The 14,005-nt window shown below is 37.5% G+C and overlaps 1 protein-coding gene across 2 annotated transcripts in view; it reads right to left on the reverse strand.

Annotated features, from left to right (window-relative positions):
- mlphb (melanophilin b) overlaps positions 1-14,005 on the reverse strand; it is a 140,952-nt gene that overhangs the window by 41,307 nt on the left and 85,640 nt on the right. For both annotated transcript variants that reach the window (XM_077536956.1, XM_077536953.1), the window contains 4 exons: positions 13,051-13,137; positions 12,754-12,914; positions 12,607-12,663; positions 793-900 (listed from right to left, as the gene is read on the reverse strand). The gene's annotated coding sequence lies outside the window, so the exon portion shown is untranslated. The remainder of the gene's footprint in view (positions 1-792; positions 901-12,606; positions 12,664-12,753; positions 12,915-13,050; positions 13,138-14,005) is intronic.

A 14,005-nucleotide genomic window follows, 5' to 3' on the forward strand; every position in this document is an offset into this window, starting at 1 on the left:
TGTTATGATAGATAAGTCCGTCCAATTTCATGTCAATTGGTGAAACGCACATCAGGGAATGGATTTATTTTATTTTTAACTTTCTGAGAATCCTCAGGATGATCATCAAACTTTTTGATGCTCCACCACATATGGCAGTGTCAAACCAAAATTGCTAACTTCCTGTTCAAGTCCAGATATGGATCTTTCTGACATTTTCCATGTATATTGTGATGATGTACACGTGTCAACAATTTCTCGTCAGTTGGTGACACTGGTGTCAGGATTTTTTTTTTTTTTTTTTTTTTGTGTAAACTTAACAAAAAAGTCATTGAACACCTAGTTCTCCAGTTACAAATAATATATAATATTTTATAAATGGTATACAGTATATCAAACGTAAAGCTTGGTCAATTTCACCCTCAACATGAACACAGGGTTAATTCATAAAACTAAATAAATAAAAATAATCCCCTTTGTCATTAGCCTATTAGAAGACGATTGGGATATCTGGGCACTTTATATTATGATCTTGCTGCTTATCAGCTTCTCTCAGAACATATCTTAGTGGATCATCCAAGCAGTGGTTGCCTAGCAGCCAGCACCACAACAGAGCAATGCTTTGCTGCAAATGTTCGCATGAGTAATGCTTTTCAGTGAACAGAACACGGACACACACGGGCCAGTGTTATAAGCGCTTCCATATGGGACATTTGGAATCTTTTTTTGCATTTGTGTGTGCGTGCACTTGATGAATAAAGAACTGTGTGTAACTGCCGTTTAAGAGCCCGTTTAGGATAAGAGGGTTTTTACCTTTGCAGATCACAGACTGCCGACAGAGGGTGGTGAGGGCGGACAGATGCGCAGATGTTCGCTTGGTGTCATCACACACTGACCCCAGCAGGCTCCGTTGCGAGGATTCTGAAATGCAGAATGGAGATATTTACTTCCACATCACAAGAAAGAGCTTGTTAGGTTCAATGGAGACTAATTGTTCATTTGTGTCAATGATTGTGAATGATTGTGCTTTATGTGCCCCGCCTCTTGCCCAAAGTCAGCTAGGATAGATTCGAAGTCACCTGCGACCATGAGAACGAGCACTATTAGAAAAATGGATGGATGGATGGATGGATGGATGGATGGATGGATGGATGGATGGATGGATGGATGGATGGATGGATGGACGGATGGAAACTACTAGGGATGTAACGATATCGTAACATCCCGATACGATATTATCACAATATGAAGGTCACAATACGATAATTATCACAATATTGTGGGGAGATTGGCGAAACAAAAAAGATCAAAATATTGTTAAAAAAAAAAAAAGAGCTCCTAAAAAATACACACACAATATTGTGCTTTTGTACAATATAGCAATGAAAAATATTATTAAATTATTAAAAACATATAAATATAACACGTTCAGTTCCTACACATATCGACTCGGTTCACAAGCAAATTACGTTCCCCTTCATGTGACCACTAGTGTGGATTTTAAACATAGAAGGGCCAAAACGTGCCTTTTGAAAATTAAACTGCACTAAATTAAAACTAGCCACCAGAGGGTGCTACAACTGCACAAATGTAAATCACCCGGACTTTTTTTTTTTACATCATGACATGACGACGACGATATATTGTGGCAGTTTTAATATCACGATATCATGATATTGCCGTTATCGTTACATCCCTAGAAACTACAGTACCCATAATGCACTGCAGCTATGGCCAGTCAACAGTTTAGCTTGTGGTAGCTCATCTTTTATTCTCTCTGTCAAACATCTTTCGATGAGCGTGTCTTTAAATGTTTGGGAAAAGCATTCTCTCGTGGGTTGAATTCAGGTGTGTGGCCATTTAAGAATTTTCAGAATGCTCAAAATGATCAATAAAAGTTGCCAACATGGTTCTCCTTATCTGTCTTGTAGACTTGCTTCCAATTGTTTTCATTTGGCCAAATTTCTTTGAGCTACAGACTAAGTACAAGTTCTGCAGAAATTGCATGGGAATACTGAAAGCTGAATGCTAATAAAACATTTCCCAAGCATGCTTTGCTGAGCAGTATCAGAGAGCTGGTAATGATGAGAAGTTATATGTACGCAAGTAGGCGTGGGACATGTGACTTGGAAAAAGTTCAATGTCAGTCCCATTGGAAATGAATGGGGAAAAGTTTATATTTAACGTTAAATTGTGAAAGTACTATAAGTTATGTGGAATCAGATGATATATACCCAAGATGGCGTGAATTTTTTAAGCAAGTTGAAATTTGAATAGTGTAAATCGGATGTATTATGTGGGAGGTTTTGCACATCAAAAACGTGTGGAGAATAAAATGTGCCTGAAATAATAATAAAGAATCCAATTAGCATATGTAGGAATGCTATAAATAATAATGAAAAAATTCTATATGTTTCAAACTAAAATTACCAACTTTGAAATGTTGCGTGTCCTGCTCCGATTGATACCTTCCATTAAAACACAGACATGAAAAAAAAAAAAATGTTTTGCAAACTACCTCTTTGAGTGAGGCCAATGTGCAAATGAAGACTTTTAGCGACTTTATGAACAGACACAGTGGCGTTAATCCACCCCAAAAAAAAAACAATCAAACCTTTCTCCTAAAGGAAACCTGTCAAAAAAAAACTGTTTAGCGACAAAATGCTCCACAGTGCTGCTGTTGACAGCTGGCGTGCCTGCAATGGGGACACAGTCACTCTGGGGCCAACATAGCACGGTGCAAATATGTATTTCATAATTAGCACCTCATAAAAGGTTACACCGCCATTACCATTTATGTTTATCCTATGCGCAATCATGCTTGCCACCAACACTCGGTGGCATACATGCAACATGTACAGTGAAGCGAAACGGACCCCCTATGCTGCACTGTAAGCTATCATTATAAAGCCATAAAAAAAGATGCTTTTTCTGTACTTGAGCTATTTTTTTTCTATTGTAGCCAAAGAATTTCATTCACTTCGCAGTGTAATTACCAATGTATTGTAAGGCACATTCCTGAGTGTGATTTTTTTTTTCTTAATGTTTGACTACTTCTAAAACAAACATCTCCATGACACAAATTTACACGATTGAAACAAATGAAAGATACTTTAAAGGGAAGTAGCTTTTGTAAACAAGCGATGACTATTTGCATGCTGGTCTATCACGTTTATCCATCCATCCACATTCAAAACAGTTTATCGCCATTATGATTGTTTATGAGCTGGAGTTTTTGTCAGCTGACTTCAGGTGAAAGACACTGCGGCCAATGTCGCCATTATTAGTTGACCTAACCCGTACCAGAAGCCAGCTAAACCAAACTCGCAAGCTTTTAGTTTGAAAACTAAAAAATGGTTGCTCAACTCTCATGTTGCACCTTGCTAGCTTGCAGGCTAATCTGATAACTCTAACCTGATGGTAATCCTTACCCCTACATTTCTGAATTTGTTTGACTGTTAGACAACAAGCTATATTGGGCCTGATGCAAACTATTATTTTGAAAACTGAAAGCTGGCCCCTGGTACCAGCATAGAGTATGGAGTTGATTCCACAGTGCACACTACGCATACAGTGTTCCCTCGCTATAATGCGGTTCACTTTTCGCAGCCTTGCAGTATTACGGAGTTTTTTTCAGTGCAATTCATTCATTCATTCATTCAGTCATTCATCCATCCATCCATTCATTCATTCATTCATCATTTATTTCAGGCAACAATTTTCAATTGAACTCAAGAGCAACAATTCACACTTTAGTTTCATAATATGAACAAAAAATAAAAATAAAAAATTGCCTGAAAGGGAGTGGAGAGAAGAAAACTTCTTTAATCCCACCCCAACTCTAATCTATAAAACACAAATATACAGTACTTCCTGCAAATTACAGTATTGCTATCTTAAACAATTTTATCATAATATATAAACAATATCGTGGCATAACTGAATTGTTAAGTGCTAATAATGGTGATGTTACCATAAGCAACAGATACTGTATCACATTCTTATAGTTCATACCAACAATGGTAATACACTGTACATTATATATTCCAGGAATATAATAGTAAGAACTAGACATAAACATAAATATCAACTTTGATAATAGACAATAACAACACTAAATAGACTAAGTGCAATTTCTGTAGAAATTGCGTGGGAATGCTGAAAGTTGAATGCTAAGATTTGAATGCATGTGGAATAGGTTATAAAGTAAATTGAGAGATACATTATGAAATTCTAACCTCCTGGTTACTGGACAATGCACTTTACCAACTGTGCCACCGAGCAGTACCAGACACCTGGTAATGATGATAAGTTATATGTATGGAAGTGGGCGAGAAAAGTGATACTTAGAAAAAGTTCAATGTCAGTTCCATTGAAAATGAATGGGGAAAAGTTTATATTAAATGTTAAATTGTGCAAATACTGTAAGTAATGTGGAATCACACAATATATGCCACGGGAGGCGTGAATTTTTTAAGCGAGTTGAAATTTGAACAATGTAAATTGGAAGTATTATGTAGGAGTTGTTACGCGGCAAAGAAGTGCGGAGAATCAAAATCACAATAACATATTGTGGGAATGCTTCAGCATTCCCACAATAACAGCAAGGACACACTTGCACCAATTATTTATAAATTCAAGGCCCTCTCACTGAAATATTGTGACCAAACTGTGTTTTCATATAACTGCTTATTGCTTATGTTGAATAGCCAGACTGTTCCATTGTTTCACGCCCCATACTGACACACAATAAACATTTACAATGTAATGTAACCTACCTATAATATAAAATTTACGAAGGTTTGAACAGTGAGCATGTTTAAACAAGAGAGAAATGTGAGAAAAGGTAAATGCCTCAATGAGAAAAGTGTATAAAACTGTGTGGTGAGAAGTTTTAGAGACTTAAAACATTTATAGTAAATTTTAAAGCTAGCTAATTTCATTTATTGCGGGTATTTTTTTGGAACCTAACCCTAGCGGAAAATGACGGAACACTGTCAGAACTGGACTGGCACAAATAATCGCCCCTGGCATTTTGAGTCTAGCCCGATTCCTAGCCACCCTTGGCTACCATGTAGCTCGACCACTGATGTTTATTGGTTCAGTTTGCACTCTATGTTGTAAATGGATGAATGGGCTGCTCCTTCTAAATTGTGGGCCGGTCTCTCTCTGGGTAAAAGGGAGGAAAAATAATAACAGAATAGCACCACATCGACCGCAAAAGACAGCGGCCCACCGGGCATCTGCCCTGTGTGCCAGATGGCCAGTCCAGCCTTGAACACTGTATATTCTTGCCCTCCCCGAGCACGAGGTGGGTGGGGAGTGCGGATGGATGTGAGGTAGCAGTAAAACAGGCCAACTACTAAAGAATTTTACGAGCACATGGTTAACCTTAACCTCACATCCTGCACCCCAGAAATAAATATCTCAAGCAAGTGTTTGTAAATAAGCCTCCAGTGATAAATATTTACATTCAGCTGCATCGCTGCCTTCCGTCCATCTGTATTCCAAACTGCTTGTCCTCGTTATAGTCATAGCTAAATGTAGCCTATCGTGATTTCAGGCGCACCCTGGACTGGTCGCCAGTCAATCACAGGGCACATGTTGACAAACCATAAAAGGCAATCACGCACAAAGGCTCCTGCACTGTAGAAACGTATATGCAATATTACATTTGACTGTTTTCCTATTGTCGCACAACAATTGTGTGTTTATTTAGCAAAATGAAAAAAAATGATGCCAAAGGTGTGTCTGTGAGTGAGCGGCCAAAAGAAAAAAATGTTAACAAACTAACTTTTGTATAACATGGGCAGCGTGTGGAAAGTTGTTGGAGATGACAAGCGAGGTCGAAAGAAATTTGTGACATCATCTCAGTGCCTTCGCATCCAGACCAAACAGGGCTTCAGTATGTGTCTGCTTTTCATTTAGTCCGCGCTCCATCTCCGCACACCCCCTCCCCTCCACCCATCTTCCTCTTTTTCCTTCACAGAGAAGTGGGAGGGAGGAATCGAGTGAGGCGGCAGAATTCCAAGAGTTTGGAAATTTGTCCCATCCCAGCCTTGAACTCGGCGCCACAGTTCCTCTGGGTCGAGACCGGGAGGGAGACTGCCTGCTTGCCTGTCCTCAAACCTTTTCTTTTTTCTTCCCCCCTTTCGGACCTTATCAAGAGGATAATGACCACGAGCCTGCTTGCTGTCATTTCCAACTGATACGTTTATTTTTTTCTTCAACTTGAGAAGCAAGTCGAGTGTGGAGTGGCCGCTGCATCCGCTCAGGGTAAACGTTTTAACATTTTTTTTTTTTCTGCTGCATGCTGATTTTGCGACCGCAGCAGTCCAGTCATAACATGCACGTGTAAAATGCATGCTATAATCACAGGCTTGGCAGTTTATATAGCGCACTGTCACTTTTTGGCTCCCCAGGCTATACTTTAGTGGGGGCCAAAAGGTGAGCTTCACTTCACTTCAAAGTTGGGGTTCAAACGCAATGCAAAAAGATGGTTTTGCTCTGGTTTGCTGCAGCTGTTAAAATGCTGTTGCGTGAGTAGGTGTGTCCAAACTTTCGACTGGTACTTGAGTGGATTAGTGTAGCTCAAATTGGCTGCTTTCAACATACAGAAAAAAAAAAAATAGATTATGTTCTGCATTAGTTTTCTATTTATTAAAAAAAAAGAAAGAAAGTATTTGTATATTTTTTGTAATAATTAAACATAGAGTGGTTCACATTAAGTCATCTAAAATATTGTAGAATAACTCAGAGAATCTAAGAAAAAAAATAATAATAAAAAAAAGATTATATTTAATCTACTGTTTTGAAAATCTGGGAAAAGAAATTAAAACAATATTCTTAAAATTAAACATATCCTGTGGTCCTTTTTCTTCTTTAAAAATAATAAAAAGAGAATTAGCATCCTCTTATTCTAATTTTGGATGATGAAGTTGTCTGACAAAGTTTTGAACCACCCTCCCACCCTCAAAAATAACAAACAAAAAAAAACCTTCAGATTTAATTTACTTGGATGGCTTTTTTTTTTCTTTCTTTCTTTTTTTTTTTTTAAAAAGTAATGGTAAGAAACTGCATCTTATTTTCTGATTATTAAACTGAGTTGTTCATATTAACCTGTTTTGAAAATGTAGAATAAAATATATTTTAAAAATCTAAAACCTTTTCCTTTGGTCTTTTTTTTTTTTTTAAATTAAAAATGAAAAAGCTAATTGTCAATTTTTGTAGGTTTTTTGTCCCCATTAGTGAACATATTTATTTCAAAATTTCTTGATTTTTTCGTATAAATATTTTTGGAAAAAAAAATGCCTAAGCACTTTATATTTCTTTGCATTTTTTTAAAATTATACTGTATACATTTTGAGCATTTTTAGAATTTTAATAATGATAATATAATAATTATATATATATATATATATATATATATATATATATATATATATATATATATATATATATATATATATATATATATATATAATAATTAATCATGCACCAGGTCACTGACTTGGAGTTCTAAAAAAAATAATAAAATAAAATAAAATTAACTAAACAAACGCAGGATAAAATTTGAATGTCACAACCAGTCAGCCATGAACTGGACAACTGGATGGTTAAGATAAGACTGTGTCCAAAAATCACAGCTGCTAAAGTTGCAAACGTTGTTCTGGTGTTTCCATTCAAGTCTCGAGATAACGATGGATGAATTGCATTTTGGAGACACATCCGGGCTGCACCAAATCCCAACACTTGCATAGCTGAGGAGTCTTTTTGGATGGCCGAGATGTTTCCACTGCAGCAGAAGCCCAAAACCACACCCTCCTCTCTCTCTCTCTCTCTCTCTCTCTCTCTCTCTCTCTCTCTCTCTTTCAACTAGTGAGCAAGAGAATGGAAAAGTGTGAAGACTGTTTTTTTCCACGCAACTAGCCAGATGAGTCGTGTTTGAGGGGAAAGATGAGGAAGAGGAGGACGACGAAGTGGAGGGAGGGGGATGGAGGGATGGCTTGTGATGTGATGTGATGTGATGTGATAGTGAGCCAGCGGTGCTGGGAGAACCAGGTGTGATCTGTCAATCTTCCGTTTTACTGCAATGTGCCGTACATGACCACATTTTGCTGAGGACAAGGAGTCAATCACAGGGCACGCAAAGACGAACAATTAACAGCTTTAGGAGTCGTGTGAAAGTCGTGTTTTTTCCTGATCTTCCGACTAATAAATCACGTTTTACGGTGGCTCCACATGGCCCAAAACGCATCGTTTTTTGCAAGCGTGGATCCTGGTGGTGGATGTATTTTAGGAGTTCTGAAAAATTGGGCAAAAAGACCTCACTCAATGTTTCAAACAATTAGCTACAACACCAGTTTGACTTACCAACATAAAATTGCGTGGACAAAATCGAAATGACCCATGGCCGAAATTGAACAAGAAGTCGGCCATTTTGGTTGGTAAAGCTCTTACTAGAGAATTCGTCAAAATGAGCCTGAATTGTTAGCAAGTATGCTAAACAGATGGATGATGATAAATTCACGCATCGCTATGAAAATTGGTGGACAGGTCTATCATAACAGGACCCGCAAAAAAAACCTCAAGCACCCATCCATGCCTAATTTTGAACAAGAAGTTGGCTATTTTGGTTTTGAGCAAACATTTGATTGATTCCTTGGCGTATGAGAGGGTATTTGTTCAATTGGAAGTTCAACACCAAGGATGAGCAACTTCTTAAATGCTGGCGGGGGCCACATTTATTTATTTATTTATTTATTTTATCAGGGGGGGCGCGTAGGACCAGACACGTCCTAAGCAGATTTATGACAAAAATGATATTTTAAATATGGCCAAAATACGTGCACGTTTCTTAATATATTTCATTTTTCACAATACATGTTTTAATGCGTGCGTATAAAAGTTCAGCAAAGGGTCTGAACGATCATAAAACAATCACATAATGTCATTTCCCAACAGGGCTGGACTGGCACAAAAAAAATCGGCCCTGGCATTTTGACTTCGTCTTCTCCCTCTCTTGGGGTAAAATAGGGGAAAATACGAATGAAATAGTACTGTATTGGCCCAAAAGACGTCGGCCCACCGGGCATCTGCCCTGTATGCCAGATGGCCAGTCCAGCCCTGTTCCCCAAAAAAATGGCACAAAACTACTGAACAGCAAACCAACATTAACTGCATTTGTGCATTTGTTTACAAAAAATCAACTCACTCAAAATTTAAACATTTTTCAGTTCTACCTGCACGTCGAATATAAATATATAAAAATATTATTAGGCTTTTGCTAATCGATTAGTTGTTGATTAATAGTTTAAATTTGACACCTCGAGTTTTGTTTTAACAATAGTGAATAGATGTAAACTGCACGTCGTTCCATTAATGATCAAATATAAGTGGCTTCATTGTAAGATGTGGTTTTTGTAGAAAGAGGGATACTTTGCTGTGCTCTCCTACTTTGTGTTCACATAATTTAGTGCCACCCGATGCTCGTATTGTTGCTGGCAGACGAACTCTTAACAAAGGATTGGAAGAAATACACTATAAATCAGCATGTTTAATGGCTATTCCACTCTCTCATGCGCCCTCGCTTTTTTTTTTTCCATGATGCGGTGCAGATGTGTGGAAACTTGGAAGGTTCTGAAAGCTTCTCTATTTTTTATGGCAGCAGCTATCTGTAATTGGGACGGGTGTAAATCAAACAGCCAGCGTTTCAAGTGTTACTCGTCGCCGGTTTCGAGCAAACGCAACATGAACATGATGTCACGTTTCAAACGTCTCTGTCAGCACTTGTCAGCGATGCTCGTCGGCATCGTTGCCGTCCCGCACCAAATGTGACAATCTGACCAGTAGGCCGGCATGAAGGCCCGCAATGGGCACCGTCATCCAGCCATTACACATCTGCTCCGTGTCAGACGGACTAACACGAAGCAGCTGTGTCGAGAAACTCCCCCCTGAGCTTGCAACTTTATCATGGAGACTCCTCTCCTGTGCAAGTCACATCCTCCAGCTGGGAGGCTGGACTCCAGTCTGGAACCGACTCATGAAGGACTTGAGTTTTGTCAGTAGGTGGCAGCGTGGAGTTACAGTTGCAGTTGCTATCGTTGATGTGGCTTCTTAGTGGTATGTAGGGACATTTTACTGTACTTTGCCAGGATGTTGAAAGTAGGCCACGGTCTGCTCACGTGTACATTTGCACATGTTTTATTGATACAATGATTTAACACCAATTCCTGAGTCTGGGCTGCATGGTGGCCTCATGTTTAGCACATTTTGCCTCAAGAATTCAAAAGTATTTTTTATTTTTTTTTTGGTTTGGAGTTTGCATGTTCTCCCATGCCTGCATGAGATTTCTCCACAATGTAAAAAAAAACAAAAAAACAACTTGTATTGTTTGGGGGTGCGGTGGGGGGCATAAAACATTAATTGAATTTGGAATAACTTTAGAATATAATGTATTGACATTCATAATTTAATTATTATGTATTATATAATATTTGTATAATTCTTATATTTTATTTATTTAATATATAATTAATATATAATTTATTATTTATTATTATTATTATTATTATTATTATTATTATTATTATTATTATTATTATTATTATTATTATTATTATTATTATTATATATTATGTAATAATTCTTATATTTTATTTATTTTTTATAATGTAAGTTTATTTAGTAATATCATATATTAATTGTTATTATTATTATTAGTAGTAGGAGTAGTAGTATTAGTATTATTTATAACAAAGTCAATTGTTTGCTTTGAGTGTTTTTTTCCTCTATTTTTTTTTAATTGCAACACACAATAATAAAACAATACCCACTCTTAAAGATTACAGACCAATCAATGATTGAAACAATAGTTGACTATACACAACAAAAGAGAAACATAAAATAAAGCAAAACAAAACGCCGGGGGGTGAGGTTTACAAGAAAATACTGAAATGTTTACATAAATTGTAGGTCTTAATAGCCTATTGGTTATGAGAATATTTAATGGCCTCGACTATCTTTAATACAAGGGGGAGGGAATTCTGTAAACACATATTTCTTTGTTGTGAAATGTAGGAAAGCCAATTTTCATAACAGCAAAACCAAAAATATTTTATAGAATTACCCCTTAATTAATTACCCAACTCATTTCTTCTTACTATCCAGGGGGAATTCACCCTAAAAATGTTTGCTTCCTGTTCAATAATATATATATATATATATATATATATATATATATATATATATATATATATATATATATATATATATATATATATATATATATATATATATATATATATATTTTTTTTTTTTTTGTGTGTGCTTCTTATTACAAATGTCCACCAAAATTCATGTTGCTCAGTAAAATGTATCCGGGGCCCTGCTGAGTGAGCTCTGGCTGCCTTATCTGTGTAGACAAAGTGTCAGGAAGGAAAAAGCTTTTATTTTTAATGAATGGAATAAATCACTGGGTGTGTCAAATGCTTCCAAGGAAGCCTCAGCAGCAACTCACAGGAACGATTTCTTCCTTTTTAGGTCATGGCGAAGGTTTTTCCTCGTAATTGTTGTCTATGTATATATTTGCTGCAAATGAATCACCTTTTGGGGGTGGTGCTAGGATCCATAATCGGAATGGAACAGGAAGTCGGCCATTTTGGTGTGGTGAACAACCATTTTGCCAAATTTCGGGATAGTACTTGGACCAAAATCTATAATTGGTTTATGGTGTCAGAGTTTGATGGCCATTTAAAAAAAAAAAAAAAAGGATTTGACATGAAAAAGGGTACGTTTACCACTTGGAAAGTTAGAAAAATTAGTACCTGACAACAGGCTCATAGATTGGTACGAAATATGGTAGATGGAGCGATCGTAAAGAGGAAGCCCGGAAAAAGTGGTGGTGGTTGGCCGTCATCCCTCTTAGTGTGGATGAACTCCTCCTGGGTGCCTTTCCTCACAGGGTTCTTCTGTGCCCCGCCATGTTGTGGTTTGCGTGGGATATGGGGGGGAGGGGTGGCTTTTTCTTTTTATTGTGCTATGGTTGTTTTAACTGTTCAGCACTTTGAATTGCATTTGAATGTATGAAAGGTGCTATATAAATAAAGTATGATTGATTGATTGATTGATTGATAATTTGAACACAAAGTCATTATGGTGTGAAGTGCAACCATTTTAGAGCTGTACTTTGATGAATTTAGCCAAAATGAGCGAAATTGCGCCACAACAACTTGCCAAACATTTGAAGTCTTCGTCATGTAATGCATGGTTTCAAAGTTTGATGGCCATTTTAAAGATTTGTTATGAAACAAATGAGCTCCGAGGATGTGTTCATTTTTACATTAGAAAAAAATTTGCTCCCAACAAACGCCAGTTTAGCCAATCCACATCAAATTGAATCAAAACTTCTCTCATAACAATAAAGTCTCAAGGGCCCATGTTTGAAATTGAACAGCAAGTCAGCCATTTTGGTTTGAAGCCCAATCATTTTGGTCAAATTCGCAGTGCTCTTGCTTCCAGGGCCCGTTCATCACCATTTGCAGCTTTAATAACATTTTGTTTCTATTAAGTGTGATGTGTGCTCCGTTCAGTTTGTATGAGTGTGCGTGTGGTCCAATGCAATCCTACCTTCACTTTTGTAAAGGTTGCAGCCCGGACAATCTTTCCCTGCGAGTGCTTATTGACCTGCTTCAACACGATAGAAAATAAGTCCTTGTCAGCATGTTATGTAACCAGTAGATTACTTATGCCATGCTCACGCACACACAAACTCACACTGAATGGTATTTTTGCAAACATGTACTTTTCCGGGACAGCACAGTAAGAAGAGTGGTCAGCACTGTTGCCTCACAGCGAGAGAGGGTTCCGGCCGGTATGTGTGGTTTGAGCTTCCCTGTGTGGAGTTTGCATGTTCTCCCTTTGGCTGCATGGGTTTCCTATATTTAAAAAAAATGCACGCAAGGTTAACTGAAAATTGTTCATTGGCGTCTGCCTTTGCATCAGCCATCCACACGCTCGTAACTCATTTTGAGTATCATGACATTCCGCAAAAAAAAACAAAAAAAAACTTACTTTCGGGGGTTATGGCGCCTCCTGTTGATTGCTGGTTGAACTTGACAGTAGCACCGCTGTGGACCAACAACATTTGTTTGGACAGATCTGGAAACAATATAAAAGTTACAGCGAACCCACAACTGTCAGAAAATGGACTATCAAAAAAAGGACTGTTTCTGACTACTTATTATAGATGACTATTTATGAAGAAGTTCTAATCACTTACAGCCATTTTGTGATGTGACAGGAGGTGTCACCCGTTTCAAATTAAAGTCTGACACTCCCATTTGACACAAAAGCTTCATTCCAGCGAATGAAACTGCATTTTTTTTCCCTCTCTGATTTATTTATCTTGACAGGTCTATGTAGCATATTCAGGCCACATTTCATGGCTTGTGCTTTGACTCTAGTTGAGATTTACAGCAGGTCACATGCTCGAAATTGGACAGGAAGTCGGCCATTTTGGTTTGAAGTAGTCTTTTTTTTTGGGAGAATTCAAGGACTTCCTACAAAGAAATTTGTCCAAATGATCACCATTAAATTAGATGCCGTTTGCATCTGCAATTTGTGTTTATGCTTTTGTATACCGAGTTTCAGATTTGGGCTTTATCTGTGTGGACTAATGTAATCTCATCTTTTCCCCTCCTATTTTTCTTGTGAAGATGACGAGGCATCGGTTGATACCGCTCTGCGCCCTGGTGGGGGTCCTGCTCGCAGGATTTCTTCCGAAACTTGATGCGCAGGATGGTAAGTTGAAGTGCAATAAGAACAGTTGACTTTTGCAGGTGATTTTCAGCTGTCATGAGGCCCTCGTAAAACTGCTTACAGTTTTTTTATTTATTTTTTTATTTAGCGTCCGAAGCGTTTCTGCTCACCATGATTGCGTTAGTAAGCAGCTTGTTATAAAAATATAGTAATGGTTGGCTTTTTCACTTATAATTGCTTTTTTTGTGGCCACGATTTGTAACGTGTT

Source organism: Festucalex cinctus, chromosome 11 (assembly GCF_051991245.1).
Source record: "Festucalex cinctus isolate MCC-2025b chromosome 11, RoL_Fcin_1.0, whole genome shotgun sequence".
NCBI lineage: Eukaryota > Metazoa > Chordata > Actinopteri > Syngnathiformes > Syngnathidae > Festucalex > Festucalex cinctus.